At 34.2% G+C, this 18,392-nt stretch overlaps 1 long non-coding RNA gene across 1 annotated transcript; it reads left to right on the top strand.

Annotated features, from left to right (window-relative positions):
- Positions 1-1,361: 1,361 nt before the first annotated feature.
- Positions 1,362-4,878, top strand: LOC116668928. Its single transcript, XR_004326222.1, has 2 exons — positions 1,362-3,685; positions 4,284-4,878. It is a non-coding gene; the product is annotated as an uncharacterized LOC116668928 (long non-coding RNA).
- The last annotated feature ends 13,514 nt before the right edge of the window (positions 4,879-18,392 follow it).

Below are 18,392 nucleotides of genomic sequence, written 5' to 3'. Positions count from 1 at the left end.
TTGAGGTACCATATTCAAATAGTAATGGGGTTTTGCAATTTCAGTAAAAATGGGAATCGTTCATGTAAACATCTATTTCGATTAATCAGGCAAAAATAAATTTCTTTTGGTGGATTAAAATACTTCTAATAACTCAGCAGACTTCTAATTGCTTTGTTGAGAGGTTTACTTTTAGACATCCCAGTTCTGTTCTATTGCTAGCATCATCAAAATGCACTACTTCTTTGTAATGAGACAGTGACAGAAATGAAATTTAAGTTACTTGTATGTGAGACTTTCTGATGGTGAGACTTTATAGCAGACACTTGACTCTCACCACTTGCATTAAATTGTCCTGCAAGCACCAGTGACTCTGCCTTGGATTTTCTCACCTGCACACAGGGCAGATTGGAAATGCCAGGAAGACAATGCCCTGGAAGCATCTCTCAACCAGTGAGATGGGAATTGGGGATAATTATTCCAGTTTCCTTGCCCTTCTGGTAATACTCTGAGGTATGTTTCATACTATTTCCTGGAGTTTCCGGTAGGACTGCTCATTGCCTACAACAGGAAACTGTTAAATATATATTCTTCATTTTTTCCCCTCTTCTTCTCTGTCTCACTTCCCATTCCTTTATCAGCGTTTCCTGGCATTACCTCCTAAAGGAAATTCTTGTCTTTGAATCTGGTCGCAGAATGTGTTTCTGGGATAAACTAAAACATGTTTGATTCAGGAAATAAGTCATTACCTGTGTTCTTGTTAGATATAAAGTTTTTTTTTTTTAAGAATTATTTGGGGCAAGATCTAAAACAAGTATTTTAATATACTGACTCTTTTAGTCTCATAATCACATCCATGTTCAATTTAATTTCCTTACTTTCATTTCATAACAAAGATTCAAGGTAAAAAACACTTAAGTAAAAATTCAAGGTAAATATTTTATGTGGAAATCTTTCTATCAAGTAAAAATTCAAGGTAAATATCTTATATGGAAATCTTTCTACCAGATCTGTTTGTCCTTTTCTTCTAAAAAAAAATTGTAGCCTGATTATCCAAATGCTTTAGAAGGACACAATGGGTTATCTATTTTGTTAGAAATTGAATTAACATGGAATTTGATACACCAAAATTATAGATTATTTTCTGCTTGGATCCAACTTTCTCATCTCTTATCAGGACCTGCTTATTCACAATCGGGGACCAGGATTAGCCTTGCCTAACATTGATTATAAGGGTAAATTTAGTTCGTGGCTAATTTCCCCAAAGATTGTTCTGTGATCTTTATTAAGTCAAAACTTTTTGTGCTCTTATTAAGGATTAAGAAATACGGAGTTGTCTAATTGAATAAGCTCTACATTAAATTCAGTGTATTGTAAGTATATCTTTTATAGTTCTTTGATACCTTTTTTAAAAAAGTTAGTACTGATTTGTATGTGTTTTTTTAAATTGATGTGGAAAATTTGTATTCATTTTAGGAACATGTTAATTATCAGTCTTTTTTTCCCATGTAAAAATTGTGTTGCATGTCTGAAATGTATTCTCTGTTGATTTGGTTTATGCATGAATTTAACCAAGTTGATAGTTCTGTTTATAGGGCATCCTAAGATTAGCATGCACAAATATCTTCTTATAGGACAAACAAAACATTTAAAGATTATATTTTACTTAGTTATCCTTATTGTAAAGTAACAGCTTTAAACATCTGTAGTTTTTTAAGCATATATACCAGAGTGAATGCAGAATATTTTCCCTCAATGTAGTTGCCTTGTGGTACCATGTTCTTTTGAATATATGGCAGGGAATTTATTGAACTTTGAGCCTGCAATTGTCTGTTAGAAATGTTCAAAGGTCAGCTGAGTGGTTAAATTGGATAATGTGGCTTGGGGGGAAATATGTTAATTACAAAGGAATAAGTCTGACTTTCTCCTGGGACACATCAAACTACTCTAAAGTGGAAGCCCTCTCCTCAGAATCTCTGCAGTGGTATATTGGAATAAGCTTATAGTCTATTAAAATTACTATTCATTTGTAACTATAAGTTCTGTTATTTCAAAAAAATTAATATTGTTACTTTTTAGATGTGTTACATCCCAGCAGCTTCCTAATTTTATTATCAGATCCAATCAAGGCTTTTGGTATTTCAAATATCTCTGTATGGTAGATTGAAAATCAGGAGTAAGAATCAGAGATGATTTTTTAAATGTGTCAAGAAGGGTGTCCAATTTTCCTGAGCACTAAATACTTTCTATAAGGAATATTACATTAAAAATATGGAATATCTTTTTAAAGTCTTTGCTAGAAGTTGATTCCTTATGCTAGGTGTGAATAATCTCATGATAAACTGATGTAAAACAAGCTTGAAAAGTTGTCTCTTTTCAAAAGTTTACGTATTTAACCATCACCAGTAGGCCACTTTATGCAGTACCTCTGTACTAAGTATTGAAGTACAACCTTGCCTTTTTAAGATTTAAAAAGTGCTCCCTGTCTACATTAATGTTGAGTACTTGTATTTAGCAATGTTCTATTTCTGGATGTTTGTTAATTTGATTAATCATACAGGATTAGTCTATTCCTGAAAGTTCTATTTGGTACAGTTGTCAGAGACAATTAACTTGGATGAAACAATGATGCATGCTTTAACAGTTAAAATATTTTTAAAATTTCTATTTTAAAACTGTCTCCGTAGTTGGCAGGGATAATTTTGTAATTTCTGGTTCTTGTAATTGTTTCTGTGTCAGGAAAATATTGTACCTTGCAGTACTTGATTTACATTTCTTGCTGTTTGAAAATCTTCACGTTTATTATCTGTTAACAAAAGTAATTTTAACTAAATGTTTATGCTATTGAATGAGGAAAGTTGAATGAACTGTTAGTACCAAAACAGGCTGAAATTTAGGTCTGGTGTTTTGCCTGGAGTTTGTGATTGATTTATCTAAAGGATATCAGTTTCCACTCAGGTATTTACATTAGAATTAATATTAGATTCAAAATTACTTGATTGTGATTTACATTTTAAGTATAATTTAGAGATTCTGCATTATTAGGAAGTGTTGTTTTAAATTTCCTCTTTCATTTATGCTTATTTTTAAAATGGAGATTAAACATTTTTTAGATAATAGAAATTTAGGTAAATATGCAGTATTTAAATCATTACTAGTTTATTACTTAAAAAGTTCAGTGTGTGATAATAGCTTTTATATTATAACTACGTGTTCCCTTGTTTTTCCTTGAAATTTTACCTCTTTAACTGAAGTAATGTCTGTCCATAATAACTTCAGGTTTCTGTGACCAACTTATATATAATTGGAGTTACTCTTGATATAAAATGAATTAGAAAAAAAATTTTAGCAGAAATTTTATAGTAACTGCAATGCTATATGATAACAAAACACTTTCTGGTGAGAATCTTTAACTTTTCTTATTAGTTTCTAACCTGTTATCTCCTCTCTCCCCCCTTTTTAAGTGTGTACATTGCCACTACCTTCTCTATAATTTTAGAAAAACTAGATATTTGAAAGTGGAGTTATTTTCACCGAATTTTAGTCTTTTCTGTTCAAGATGAACAGTACTGTGATAAGGGGATATACTTTACTTCCCTCTCTTGTAACAGAGTTTGCAGCGCTTAATGTTCTTAAAGAATAAACCTTTATCAAGTTTTATGCTCATTTGCAGACCAGCCTAGGAACACCCTCAAGAAAGCAACAGGTGGGTTGTGTAGCAAAATAGAAATACTGAGATTTTTGAGCGTGGGGATTTTGTCATGTTTACTGAAGAATAATAGTCTTTCAAATAAAGATAATGAGGTTTATAAATGGAAAATACAAGACAAAAAGTAATATGAAAAGTCAAAATATTTTAAAAAGAATCTAAACTCTATTGAAGTCAAACTAAATTGGTTATTCCTAGAAAAGAGGGTACTGTATGTTTCAGTTGTTTTTTATGTGTTTGGGAGCTAAAGCATTAAATGCCAAGATTTATCTGTTTCTCTACCCCCTTGTAGTTAATTGACACAAGTAATTCAGTAGTATTACTGGTCTAATTCTAGAATGCTTATTATTTCCTCACATTTAAAAAGACATTGTTGCCTCTAAGATAAAAAGATGCTGATATGAAGATGAAAGATACTGATCTGTGTCCATCCGCATTTCCTCTTTATTGTATTTCCCCCTGTATATTAAAAACAACAACGGCCTACTTTTATAGTCCTGAAGAGGCTGCTTTTACCCGGGAGAAACTTTTTCAAGTAGCTCAAAAACTGCGGCTGTTAGTAGTAGGTAATCTGTTCATTCTTTTATATCTCTAGCCGTGACTTTTTAACGAAGACTGGAGCTCCGGAGATAATAATACCCATCAGCCCCATGTGTGCGTGCAGGAATGGTGTTGGCTATGTTCCCCCATGGAGGTGGTGGTTTGGGTGCTTTTTTATGTTCCTCCCCAAAGAAAACACCCCACCAGCAGCAACCTCCTTCTTGACCTTTTACCCTCTCACTCTCTCCTTTTCCGTTTCTCCCTCTTCCTTCGTTGAAATACATCAAGGAAAATAGGACCCTGTAAGTATGCAATTACTGCGTTTCATATTCTTAATTAGCTCTTATAACTAGTATTATCTCCTAACAGAACAGTCTTAACATTAGTCATACAGCTTGAGCTCGTTGTCCTTCATTTAGGTAGCCCTTAAGTGTACTGAATATAAGGAAAAGAGTGAAGGGAAGAAATGACCATTTGTAAAGTTGCTGGATTTCATTGCTTATGATAAATAATGTTTTAATCCTTTTCCAAGTGAAAAAAATCTTTTAAAAGGAAAGAAAAAATTTAATGCAAATGTTTGTAAACATGTATGTAAATATCTTGTTTTCTTTACCTCCAAAAATCATTAATAAAAGTGGCTTTTTAGTTTCTTCTTGAATGGGGTTACTTTGTGTATATTAGGATAAATTCTGCAAGCCTAAAACACTTAAATCTGAGTTTCTTATATCACATGACATCAGAAAGGACACAGCTTTTTCTTTTTTGTTGTCATTTTTCATCCATTGCCTTTTCCCCCCTTTACCTAAGAAAGAGTAATTATTTTTCTTTTTTTTAAACTGAGGCATAATTGACATATAAAATTATATTAGTGTATATTGCAAAATGATTACCACAATAAGTCTAGTTAACATGTCACCATACAATTACAATTTTTTCCCTTGTGATGAGGTCATTTGAGATCTATTCTCTTAACTTTTAAATATGCAGTAGTTTTTTTTTTTGCAATACAGTATTATTAACTATAATCATTGTGCTGTATATTACATCCCTATGACTTAGTAAGTATTACTATTTAGTATTTTATATCCAGAATTTTGTACCTTTTGACTCATTTCCCCACCCAACATTGCCTGCTTCTGACAACCATCAATCTGTTCTCTTTTATCTGTGAGCTTGGTTTTGTTTTTTTGTTTTAGATTACACATATAAATGAGATCATATGGTATTTGTCTTTCTCTGACTTATTTCACTTAGCATAATGTCCTCAAAGTCTATCTATGTTGCTGCAAATGGCAATATTTTATACTTTTCAAAATGACTGAATAATATTGTGTGTGTGTATGTGTATCTTTATCCATTGATGGACACTTAAATTGTTTCCATATCTTCGTCATTGCAAATAATGCTGCTTTGAACATGAGGTACACATATCTTTTTGAGTTAGTTTTCATTTTCTTTAGATAAATACCCAGAAGTGAAATTGCTGGATCATAATGGTAGTTCTATTTTTAATTTTTTGAGGAACCTCTATACAGGTTTACATAATAGCTGTATCAGTTCATATTCCCTTCAATAATGCACAGGGGTTCCCTTCTCTCCAAGTCTTCGCCAACACTTTTATTGTCTTTTTGATAATAACCATTCTAACCAATGTGAGGTGATACCTCATTGTGGTTTTGATTTACATCTCCCTGATGATTAGTGATGTTGAACATCTTTTCACTTACCTCTTGGCCATGTGTATGTCTTCTTTGGAAGAATGTCCATTCAGATTCCATTTTTAAATTGGATTGTCTTTCTCCTACTAAGTTGTATGCATTCCTTATATATTTTGATTATTAGCTGCTTTATTAGATATGTGGTTTGAAAATTTTTTTTCCCACTTACTAGGTTGCCTTTTCATTTTGTTGATTTCCTTTGCTGTGCAGAAGTTTTTTAGTTTGTTGTAGCCCACCTTATTTATTTTTGCTTTTGTTGCCATTGCTTTTGGAGTCAGATCCAAAAAGTCATTGCTAAGACTGAAGTCAATGAACACCTGTGTTTTCTTCTAGGAGTTTTATGGTATCAGGTCTTACTGTTAAGTTTTAATCCATTTTGAGTTAAATTTTGTGTATGGTGTAAGATAGTGGTGGAGTTTCATTTCTGTGCTGGCTTCTATGCATTGGGTAAAACAACCCCCTCTTCCAGTCTTAAAGGAGTGACCTCATTTAGGAGATAAACCTTATCATTCAACCCTGCCTTAGCTCTTGCTTGTCTCTCAAGTCTTTGTGACAGTTCATGCAGCTTATTTTATTTTTAATAACTCCCAGTATATGAGGGTATGCCAAGACCAGTCAGTGTCCCAAAGGGGAGTATCTCATTTAACACCTAGATGCAGGCTGATTGGGAGCTAAACCCTTATGCAGCAGCTTTTAAAATATGTAAACATATGAAGTCCTGTGGGACCACAAGTATAAGCCTGGTTGGCCACCAGATCCAGGCAATCTGGAGGTGTCCTCTAGGCAACAGTTGCACAAATCTGTGCTGCAGATGAGTGTATAAGTGGCTCCTTTCTGGGAGGTAGCAGTGAGCTGTAGCAAGGCAGAGGGAGAGTGTAAAGATGGCATCCCCTGGCTTCTGTTCCCTGAGAGCACCTCTGTATTCTCTAGATGTGTGCTAAACCAGAAGCTTGCCCCTCAGGCTAAAGTTCTAGGACAAGCGAATAGGCCTCTTCCCCAGAAAGATGAGTGTGTTTTTCAGTCTGCTGTCCTCTCAGTGCCCTGTGGGTGGCAGTCTACTAAGAATTGTCTCTCTGATTGTTTCAGTCCCAAGGGACCTAGGAATACAAGCCCTTGGGTCCACCAGAGCCAGGTGACCAGAGGGTATTCCCTGGGCAGCAGCCACGAAAACTAGGGCACTAGATGGGTACCTCTGGAGATGCTGGCGCTGTGGAGCGTGGCAGAGGGAGAGCACGAAGGTGGTGCTTGCCAGCCTCCGTCCAGCTGAGTTTCCCAGCAGGCCCCTCCCCTACAGCCAGTGCTTTAAAATGACCACATGAAGGCTGGCCCTTTTAAAAGGCTGTTTCTGCTCCAGGCCCTGGGAGGAGTGAGTGAGTCTGCATGTGGGCCAAGTAAGAGCCACTTCTCAGTTTGCTATAGCCCTTTGGTTTTGTGAATGGAGCTCCACTGATTCCCAAAGCTAGATGTTCTGGGGGTTTGTCTCTCAGGTACAGGTTTTAAAAGTTTGGGTTCCCTGTGTGGAATATGAACCCTTCACTCTTCAGGGAGAAGCTCTGGGCTTGTGAATTCCTTCCTAGTTGTGGGTTGCTGCTTTGGGGATGGGTTTTATTGTTACACTGGGTCTCAGTGTCTCCTGCCCATGTCCATGTGGCCTTTTTCTTGTTTACCTGTTGTAAAGGAATTGCTTAGCTAGTTTTGGGGGTTTTTTTCGTTGTTTTTTGTTTGTTTTTGGTCTTTTTCAGAGGAAATTGTTCCTTATGTAGCTATGGATTCATTGTATTCATGGGAGGGGGTGAGTTCAGGATTTTGAATTACCTCTCATTGATTTTTAAATATTATTTTTTGATGAATTGGTTCTCTAGACTGGTTGACCAAGAGCATTTACTAAACTAATGACAAACTAATGATGGCATGGTCATCTCTGTGATATACTGTCATTCATGAAAACCACTGAGTTTTCAAAAAGAGGAGCAATAAGTAACTCTTGGAAATAGAAACTGCTTATTAGCGTCCACTTACAGCATCATATGTACAATGGGAGAAAAATGTCCATCCTAACAGTGTTTTGCAGAGTCCTTCCATATTGTTTAAAAGTTTGTAAGAGTTTTGTGCTTGATTTTAGACTCCATACATGAAAAAAGGAGAAAAACATTAAGAGTAAGCGGCACACATGAATGATGATTTGAGGAAATAGGATTTGGAGGAAGAATTAAGAAAATCTAACTTGTGCAGCTTTAGGAGCTGAGCACACAGTCACGGGAAGTTTTGGTGAAGAAGAGGGGATGTAACTTCATCAAGAATGGTTTAGGTAAGATTCTGCCCAAAGAGTTTCAAAGATTAGCTCCCGGTGAGATTGTTGAATTCATTATTAAGGGTAATACCACAAGCCCTTTAGTGTGGTGTATGTTGTGGGTGTGGAATGGGAGGAAAGCATGAAAGAATATACCTCAAAAGAAGAGTTTTTGAACCATTGCTTTACCTTAAGTTCATTTCTATAAGCAGGATAGATTTTAACTTGGCAGATGGCCTTTAGGCCATGTAATGTAATACAAATTATTCAAATACTAGAGATTATGTGTGTGAAACTCCAGACATTTCAGTGGAAATTGGTAAGTGATGTAAAAATACAGTTTTTGAAAATGCAAAAGTTTAAAGTTTTTTGTTTTGTTTTTTTCCTTAAACATAATCCCTTAGAACCACTTTGAAATTTGGGGAAATCTGAGTTAGTGATTTTGATATAGAAAAATCTTAACTTTTACCTCATTAAAATTTAAAAGAGATGTTTGTATTAAAGTCTTTCAGTTTTACTTTTTGGTAACGAATTGATATTCTTTAATCTGGCACAGAAATCAAGACATCTGCAGTTCTGATTCTCAGGGAAGTAATGTCATTTTAAAACTGTTAGCTGTGCTTTTTAAATAACAGTGTTCTTAAACAGCTTTTCTTTCTTGGCAATACTCTTACAATTTCTTTTAAAATGTCACATAACATTTAAAATCTTTTTTGGTAAAAGCTTTTGATAAGCATTATATGTATATTATATACTTAGTCATTGAAAATGATGCGAAGCCTTGTAATATTCAGCCAATTTGAGGCTATATTACAGGGCAGATCTCATTATAGAAATTACTGTTTGAAATAAAATCTGCATATCAACACAATTTAAACAGTATACAAACAGTAGGCATTTAGTAAATGATATGGCTGTCGACTAAAGAGAACTTTGTCTTCTACCAGCCTCCCAGAAATTCATATACACAGACAGCTGGTGTCCTTGGGGCAGTGTCTTTTTGGGTAGCTGACCCCCTGTCAGCACTCTGGCACTTTGTAAAACTGTCTTCAAAACTTGCAGGATATTCTTTTTGAGAAGGACAGGAAACATGTTGGGATATTTAAGAAATTAGGTTTTTGTCAGATCACCTGTACCTATGAAATTAAATTTAATTTGATTTTTAAAAATAGACTTTTAAAGAGCAGTTTTAGGTTCATAGAAAGATTGAGCCAAAAGTGCAGAGCTCCCATGTATCCTGTCCCTGCCATGTGCATAGCCATTCCCATTATCATGGCCTGAAACCACAGCAAGGGACATTATAATCAAATTGCTGAAAATCATTGATGCAAAGAAAATCTGAAACCAGAGGAAGAAAAGACACAGTAAGCACAGAGAAACAAAGAAAAGAATGACAGCTGACTTTCTAGGCACTATGCAGGCTGTAACACAACGGATGCCTTTAAAGCACTGAAACAATAACCAAAAAACCTAACCTAAAAATTTTGACCCAAGAAAACACTTCTTAAAATTGAAGTTGAAATAAACAGTTTTTCAGACAAAAGGTGAGATAATCCAAAAAAATTTTCCTAGCAGGAAGAAAAAATAACAAAAACTTCCCAGATATTTGAACCCACACATATATGTGAGTAAATAAAAAGGTTTATTTCTTCTCACTGTTAAATATTATGGAATAATTTATTATGTAGAGCAAAAATATTTAAGAAATTAGTTTAGATTTTTGTCAGATCACCTGTACCTATGAAATTTAATTTAAATTTAATTTGATTTTTAAAAATAGACTTTTAAAAAGAAGTTTTAGGTTCATAGAAACATTGAGCCAAAAGGACAGAGTTCCCTTGTATCCCTTCCCTGCCATAATGCATGTGGGGTTTATAGCATATGTAGAAGTAAAATGTCTAAAAGTACTATCACGAAATGTGGGAATGGGGGATGGAAAGTACGCATTTATAAGGTTCTTACAGTATTTGTGAAATAGTATTATTCAAATATTATTTGAAGACTGACTATATATTGTAAACTTTAGCAATTACTAAGGTAAAATAACAAAATAAAGAAATACAGCTAATTAACCAATAGTGGAAATAAAATAGGATTATTAAAAACAAACAAACAAACAAACCTTAACCCAAAATAAGTCAGGAAAAGCTAAAGAAGAAAGGAACAAAGAACACATGGGACAAATAGAAACAGCTATGAAAAAAGTAGGTTTTAATTTAACCATACGAATAATTATATTAAAGGAAAATGGTCTAAACACCACAACTAAAAGGTGATATTGTCAGATTGGTTAAAAAAGCAAGACCCAGTCATATGCAAACAGTAATCCAAAACTGGAGTGGCTGTGTTAGTCACATAAAGTATACTTCAGAATGACAAATTTTACTATGGATAATGAGGGACATTTAATTATGACAGACTGGTTAATTCATCAAGAGGAAATAAGAATCGTAACTCTTAATATAAAGCTTCAAAATACATAAATCACAAGCTGATAGAATGAAAAGGGGAGCTAGACATCCACAATCATAGTTGGCTACTTCAGAAGATCTTTCTCATAATTGATGGAATGAGTTGAGAGGTCGATAAAGATATAGAAGACTTGGACAGTACTGTTAACCAACTTAATCTAATTGACATTTAAAGATCACCTCACCTGACAGCTGCAGAATATACTTTCTTTGAAACTCACATGGAACATTTACCAAAATATGTCATATGCTAGGCCATAGAACAAATCTCAGTAAGTTTAAGAAGGTTGAAATCATTCAAAGCTTTTTTTTTTTCCCCTATCACAGCAGAATTAAGCTAAATAGAGCTGTCTGGACCAACTTCCAATATTTGAAGATTAAACAACTTACTTTTAAATAATAAGTCATAGAAGAAATATTTTGGGCTGAATGAAAGGCAAAATTTATGGCATCTAGCTAAAGCAGTGTTTAGAGAAAAATTTTAATTCTCATTTTGGAAAATAGAAAAGATTTCAAGTTAATAATCTAACCTTCCACTTTTAGAAACTAGAAAAGGAAGAGCAAAGAAACCCAAAGTATAAAGATGAAAAGCAAAGATAAGAGCAGAACTCAATGATACAGAAAACAAACAAAAATAAATGGACTCAAAACTGATTTTGTGAAAGAACAATGTAATTTCTGTCCAAGTAGGTCAGAAGAGTGGAAACACAAATAATTAATAACAAGAATTTAAGAGGGGACATCATTACAGATCTATAGATGCTAAAATAATTAAAGAAATAGTATGAATAGTTTCATTCCAGTAAATTTGACAACTTAGGTGAAAAGGACAGTTCTTTGAAAGACACAACTGCCAAAGCTTGCTCAAGAAACTAGATAACTAAAAATTAGTCTTATCCTTTGAAGGAATTACAGTTAAACACTTCCCACCAAGAATATTTCTGGCTTAGGTGACTTCACTGGTAAATTCTACTGAGCACTTGGGAAAGAAACAACACGAGTTTTAAACTCAAGAAATGGAACATTAGGGAATATTTCCCAAATTATATGAGTCCAGCATTACCCTGATACCAAACAAAACCAAAACACAACCAAACAAAAGTTCAGAAAAACTTATTACAAGAAAAACTATAGACCAATATCCGTCATGAACACTGATGCAAAAATTCTTAAGAAAAATTTAGCAAACTGAATTCAACAATATATGAAGAAATGATAGCATCATGGTGGCTGGGTGCGTTTTATCTCAGGAATACAAACTTAGTTAACATTTAAGAATCAGCCAATCAGAGAAAAATAAATATTCTGTGATTTAACTTATAAGTGGAATCTAAAAAAATAATTGAACAAACAAAACAGAAAAAGACTCAAGATACAGAGAACAGACTGGTGGTTGCTGGAAAGGAGGCGGGTGGGGGAATGGATGAAAGGTGAAGGGGGTTAAGTACAAACTTCAAGCTGTAAGGTCAATGTTACAGTGATGTACACATGGAGAATACAGGCAATCATATTGTAACAACTTTGTATGGTGACAAATGGTAACTGATCTTATTGTACTGATCATCTCATCCTATATAAAAATATCGAGTCAGTATATTGTACACCTGAAACCAATATAATACTGTATGTTAACTATAACTCAATATTAAAGAATCAGTCAATTTAATTCGTGGTATTAATAGAATAAAGAAAATCATATGAACATCTCCGTATGTGTGGAAAACCCATCTGACACTCATTTAAGGTCAAAATCATCTGTGAACTAAGAATACAAGAGAACTTCTTCAGCCTGATAAAGGATGTCTACGGTAAACCTACAACTGACATCATACTTGATGGTGAAAAACTGAATACTTTCCCCCAAGAATAGGAAAGTCAAGGATGTCTGCTCTAATTATTTTTGTTCATCTTCCTACTGAAGGTTTTCAACAATGCAGTAAGACACAAAAAAGCAAATAAAAAAGCTTACAGATTTCAAAGGAAAGAATGAAATTGGCTTTCTATTTGAATTGTATGATTGTCTAGAAAATCCTTAAAAATCTTGAAAAGAAAAAAAGCCCCTGGAAATAATAAATAAATTTAACCAGCTTGCAGAATTCAAAGTCAATATACAATGTTCAATTTTATTTCTGTGTACTTGTAATTAATGACTGGAAATTGAAATTAATATTATTCAAAGCAGTATTAAACTATAAAACACTTAGAAGTAAACTTAAAAAATACTACCTTACCTGTACACTGAAAAATCCACAATATCGCTTAGTGAAACTAAGATTGAAATTCATGGAGATACAAATACCATGTTACTGAATTAAAAGTCTCACCACTATTAAGATGTTAATTATAACAAAATTTATGTATGGGATCAATGAATTTTCAGTCAATATCCAAGCAGAGTTCTTCCCCCTAGCTTTCTTTCTATGTAATTGACATACAACATTCTGTAAGTTTAAGGTATACAACATGATGATTTGATACATGTATATATTATAAAATGATACCGCAATAAGGTTAATTAACACATCCATCATTTCATATAATTATCTTGTGTGTGTGGTGAGAACATTTAGGATCTAATTCCTTAGCAACTTCTAAGTATGTAATACAGTGTTAGCAACTATAATCACCATGCTATACATTAGATCCCAGAACTTACTCATCTTATAACTGTAAGTTTTATCATTTGACAAATATGTTACTTACAAGTAATTATGCCAATGTTCTTTTCAAGTTTTTGGGAACTACAAACTCTTAACTATCTGGCTGGGTAACAGCATAGACAAGTATTTCAAAAGACTGAACAAGGTGACCAAAGTCTTCCATCTCAGAGGGTAGTTAGTGATGCATGTAGTTTTCCTAAACATTTACATCTTCTTGTTCATATTCTTTCACTTACTAATGCGGAATATTATTCAAATATTTACTTGAAATTTTAAAATTTCAAACATTGAATTGAAATTTTTGACATGTGGTTCAAAGATGACTCGCATCAGAATTAGCTTGGGTGTTTATTAAAATTATATGTTCCTAGGCTCCAAACCAGAGCCATTGAATTAGAATTCTCTGAGGATGGTCTGGGAATCCTAACCCTTAGCAATCTTCCCATCAGAATTTATACATTGATGTTTGAGAACTACTGAAGGGATTACAGAATGTATACAATTGGGAATGTGAGGAAATTAATGTTACTGTATCAGATATTAGATATCCTTAACATCTACAGTTTTCGTACACAAGAGTATATTTTCCTGAAATAGGTTGTAAGTCAGTGATATAAATGAATCTGATTTCCTATAAAAGGAGTCCATATTGCTGAATATGGACTTGTCCAACTTTTGTAGAAATAATAATGGTAGTAAATCAACCCAAAATTTCTACTTCACCGTAAAGGCCCTTTACATCTTGTTAATGACAGTCATTAATCACAAAATTTTATTTTAATGAATTTATTGCTGAGTTTCCTAGAAAAGAGATTGCAAGATGCTTTGCATCCAGAATAGAGGATATTTTTGAGAAGAGTCTAAAAGTACAACATGACTTGCTTCAGGTAGATGTTTGGAGAACAGTTTCAAACTGAAGTCCAGGCCTGACAGTTAGGAAAGACTTGCTTTTTTTCTTTTCTTTTTTTTTTTTTTTTTAACATTTTTTATTGATTTATAATCATTTTACAATGTTGTGTCAAATTCCAGTGTTCAGCACAATTTTTCAGTCATTCATGGACATATACACACTCATTGTCACATTTTTTTCTCTGTGAGTTATCATAACATTTTGTGTGTATTTCCCTGTGCTATACAGTGTAATCTTGTTTATCTATTCTACAATTTTGAAATCCCAGTCTATCCCTTCCCACCCTCCACCCCCCTGGTAACCACAGGTCTGTATTCTCTAAGACTTGCTTTTTTTCAACCAAAAGAGACAAAGAAAGCTCATTTTGGGACTTGGGGATCATTGTTGTAAATTGTTGGTTTTTGAGTCAAATATTAATCTGGAGTCTAACCTTGGATGAATTACTTAATTTCTTTTATGGTGTTTCCTAATCTGTAAAATTGAAACAGTAATAATAGTTTCCTTTTAATATTGTGAAATGAGATAGTGTGTGTGTTGTGGTAGGCAAGGAACTGGCATATGCAGAATATCTGATCAATTATTATTTTATTTGATACTAAACTTTGATTGAGAATCCTTTGTGTACTAGACCCTGGAAATGGGGAGTAAAAACTAGTCTAGAAAAGCTAGTCTGAAAGTATCTTGACGAATTCTTTTTGGGTTTAATTATAAAGATTTAAATACAAAGATTTAATTGCAGGCTGATCCAAGAAAATTAAAAGGGAAGCCCTGGAAGCAGCCGAGTTATGCTTGATCAAAGTAACTGGAAAGCCTGACACTGCGTGTTACTTCTGTCTCTAACCATTTTGTTCCCACTGTATTAAAACAGTTGATGCATCTTAATATTGAAATTGTGAGGAAGGAGAAGGGAAAGGGACATAGAATTTCTTCTTGAAAGAGCCACTGTCATGCCCTAGGGACCATATTTTCTCACTGAGAGAAGCTAAGCACCTCATTTGGGGTTGATAGTACTCACAACTGTAGCCTTAGCACCAGGCACCAAGCAACTGAACTCAAGTAACTGCCTATTCTAAACAAAAAGTGCAAAGAAAATAGCTTTAGAAAAGGAATAACATTCTCAGCCTTTCATTAATGTACTTAGTACGTTATTATAGAGTACTCACTAAATGCCAAGTTTTTTGCCTTAAAAAATCAGAAAGGCATATGCTCTGGCTTCTTGCAGCACCCAGTCTAGAAGAGGCAGCAGGTTAACTTGAGGAAAGATAGACTCTCCCTAAAAGGAACTACACTGTAATGTATATTGCTCATGGGCTAAGTGCTGTCCATTTTGAAAAACCAGAGGTAACCGAAACCCACCTGGAAGACTCATCTTACGCCCTCAGAGGGAGAATGAAAGGGCAAAGGACCTGGAGGATTCTAAGGCTGACATCCTGTCATAGAAAGAGACATTAAATCACGATGAGGACTGGCTCAAAGTTGCACACCTAAGATTTGTCATATTTTCTACCTTAACTTAATAGTCTCGAAGGACGTCTGTGTCAACATGTACTCCAAGTGAATAACATAAACTAACTTAACCATCCAATCAATCTATTTTAGAAAATCCTTTAAAGACAGTGATTGCTCCAGCTTCAGAGTCAGATATCTGCATTTGAATTTTAACTTTTGCAGTGATAACATATAGTTAAACTTTTAACCCCCCCCCCTTTTTGGTGTGTCAACTAGGGATGAAGGTATAGAATTATTTGTAGTTGATGAAAATAAATGTTTAAAATGCTTAGCACAATACTTGACATGTAAGTTTTCAATAAATATTTGCTAATACTAAGCTATATCCTAATAGCCATTCTTGGAGGGAGGGAAGGAGGGAGGTAAGGAGCAAGGCAGGCAGGCAAGCAGGCAGGCAGGGAGGAGGGGAGGAAAGAAGGAAGGAAACAGAAGGAAGGAGGGGCAAAAGAAAGGGAAAATAAAAAGAATGAAAGAAAAAAACAGTCAATACACTAGGTGTCAGCATTGTGCTTCAAGTAGTCATGTACACAAAATGCCTACTCTGATTTTATTTTGAGGTTATCCAAGTTGAACTGTCTTGAAATAGATACTTAAGCCAACCTGGAAAATTTAGATATAAAGCTGCAAAAGAAGGATGTAACAGTGTATTAGCTTAGACCACTGTGCATCAGTTATCTTTCAGACTGGCAAGCTGTTGAAAGTGAGAGAGCTGCCTATCTCATTTGACCCCTGCTATCTCCATAAACTCAGCAAAGCAGAAACTTAAAATAATCTCATCTTTGTCTAGGATGCTAGCATTTTTCTCATCTCTAGTCTTCAAGTCTTGGAGTAATTTTCAAGGAAGAACTGTGTTTGAATCCTGCATTTACTACTTATTAGCAATGTAAATAATGATCTTCTCTGTCTTACCAACTACACAAGGTCATCAGAATGACATTTGAAATATAAATACTTTTTAAAGAACCTTACTGAAATGCAAGGCATTCTTATTATTCTGTACATTTCGCAAATATTAAGAAACAAACAGAAGGAGACATGGGGGAATAGTTGACCTAGAATTTTTTTTCTCAAATTGAGATATAATTGGCAAGTAACATTGTTTGTTTAAGGTGTACAACAGGCTGATTTGATACATTCAAATATTGCAATATGATTATCACTGTAATGTTAGCTAACACCTCCATCACATTACGTAATTATCTTTGTGTGTATGTGTGTGTGTGTGTGTGATGAGAACATTTAAGATCTAGCCTCTTAACAACTTTGAAGTATACAATACAGCATTGTTGACTATAATCACAATGCTGTGCATTAGATCTCCAGAACTAATTTTCTAACTGCAAGTTTGTACCCTTTGACCAACATCTTCCCAATCCCCACCCACTGCAGCCATTGTCAACCACTAATTTATTCTCTGTTTCTGTGTGCTTGGCTTTTTAACATTCCACATAAAAGTGGTGTCATAATTATTTGTCTTTCTCTCTCTGGCTTATTTCACTTAGCATAATACCCTCAAGGTCCATCCATGTTGTTGCAAGTGACAAGATTTCCTTCTTTCTCTTGGCTGAATAATTTCATATATATGTGAAATATATATATGAAATATAATTTCATACACACACACACACACCCCACATCTTCTTTATCCATTGATGGGAACAGGTGTTTCCATGTCTTGGCTATTGTAAATAATGCTGCAATTAACATGGGTTGCAGATATCTTTTCGATACCTTGTTTTTATTTCCTTTGGATACCTAGAATTGAGATTGCTGCATCTTATGTATTTTTAATTTCTTGAGGACCCTCCATACTATTTTCCATAATGGCTGAACCAGTTTACATTCCCAACAACAGTACACAAATATTACCTTTTCCAACCACATCCTCACCAACACTTGTTATCTCATCTTTCTGATGATAGCCATTCAAACAGGTGTGAGGTGATATCTCTTTGTGGTTTTGGTTGCATTTCTCTGATGATTAATGACGCTGAGCATCTTTTCATGTATCTCTTGGCCATTTGTATGCCTTTGGAGAAATGTCTATTCAGTTCTGCCCATTTTTAAATTAGATTTTTTTTCTATTGAGTTGTATGAGTTTTATATATATTTTGGGTATTAGTCCCTTATCAGATATGTGATTTGAAAATATTTCCTCCCATTTAGTAGTTTGCCTTTTCATTTTGTTGGTGATTCCCTTTGCTGCACAGAAGCTTTTTAGTTTGATTTAGTCCCACTTTTTAATTTTTGCTTTTGTTGCCTTTGCTTTTGGAGTCAGATCCAAAAGTCATCACGAAGCCTGATGTCAAGGAGCTTACAGACTGTTTTCTTCTAAGGAGTTTATGGTTTCAGGTCTTATTTTAAGTCTTTAATCCATTTGGAGCTAATTTTTGTGAGAGGCATAAGGAGTCCAATTTCATTTTTCTACATGTGGTTGTCCAGTTTCCTAGCACCATTTATTAAGAGACTGCTTTTCCTCATTGAATATTCTTGGCTTCCTTGTTGGCTCCCAATATTAGTTGACCATATATGAAGGAGTTTATTTTTGGGTGTTTTATTCTGTTCCATTGGTCTAATTTTTTTTTTTTTGCCAGTACCATACTATT

Source organism: Camelus ferus, chromosome 15 (genome assembly GCF_009834535.1).
Source record: "Camelus ferus isolate YT-003-E chromosome 15, BCGSAC_Cfer_1.0, whole genome shotgun sequence".
Lineage (NCBI taxonomy): Eukaryota > Metazoa > Chordata > Mammalia > Artiodactyla > Camelidae > Camelus > Camelus ferus.
The sequence above is the reverse complement of the archived record's forward strand: the minus strand, read 5'-3'. Positions and strand labels throughout refer to the sequence as shown.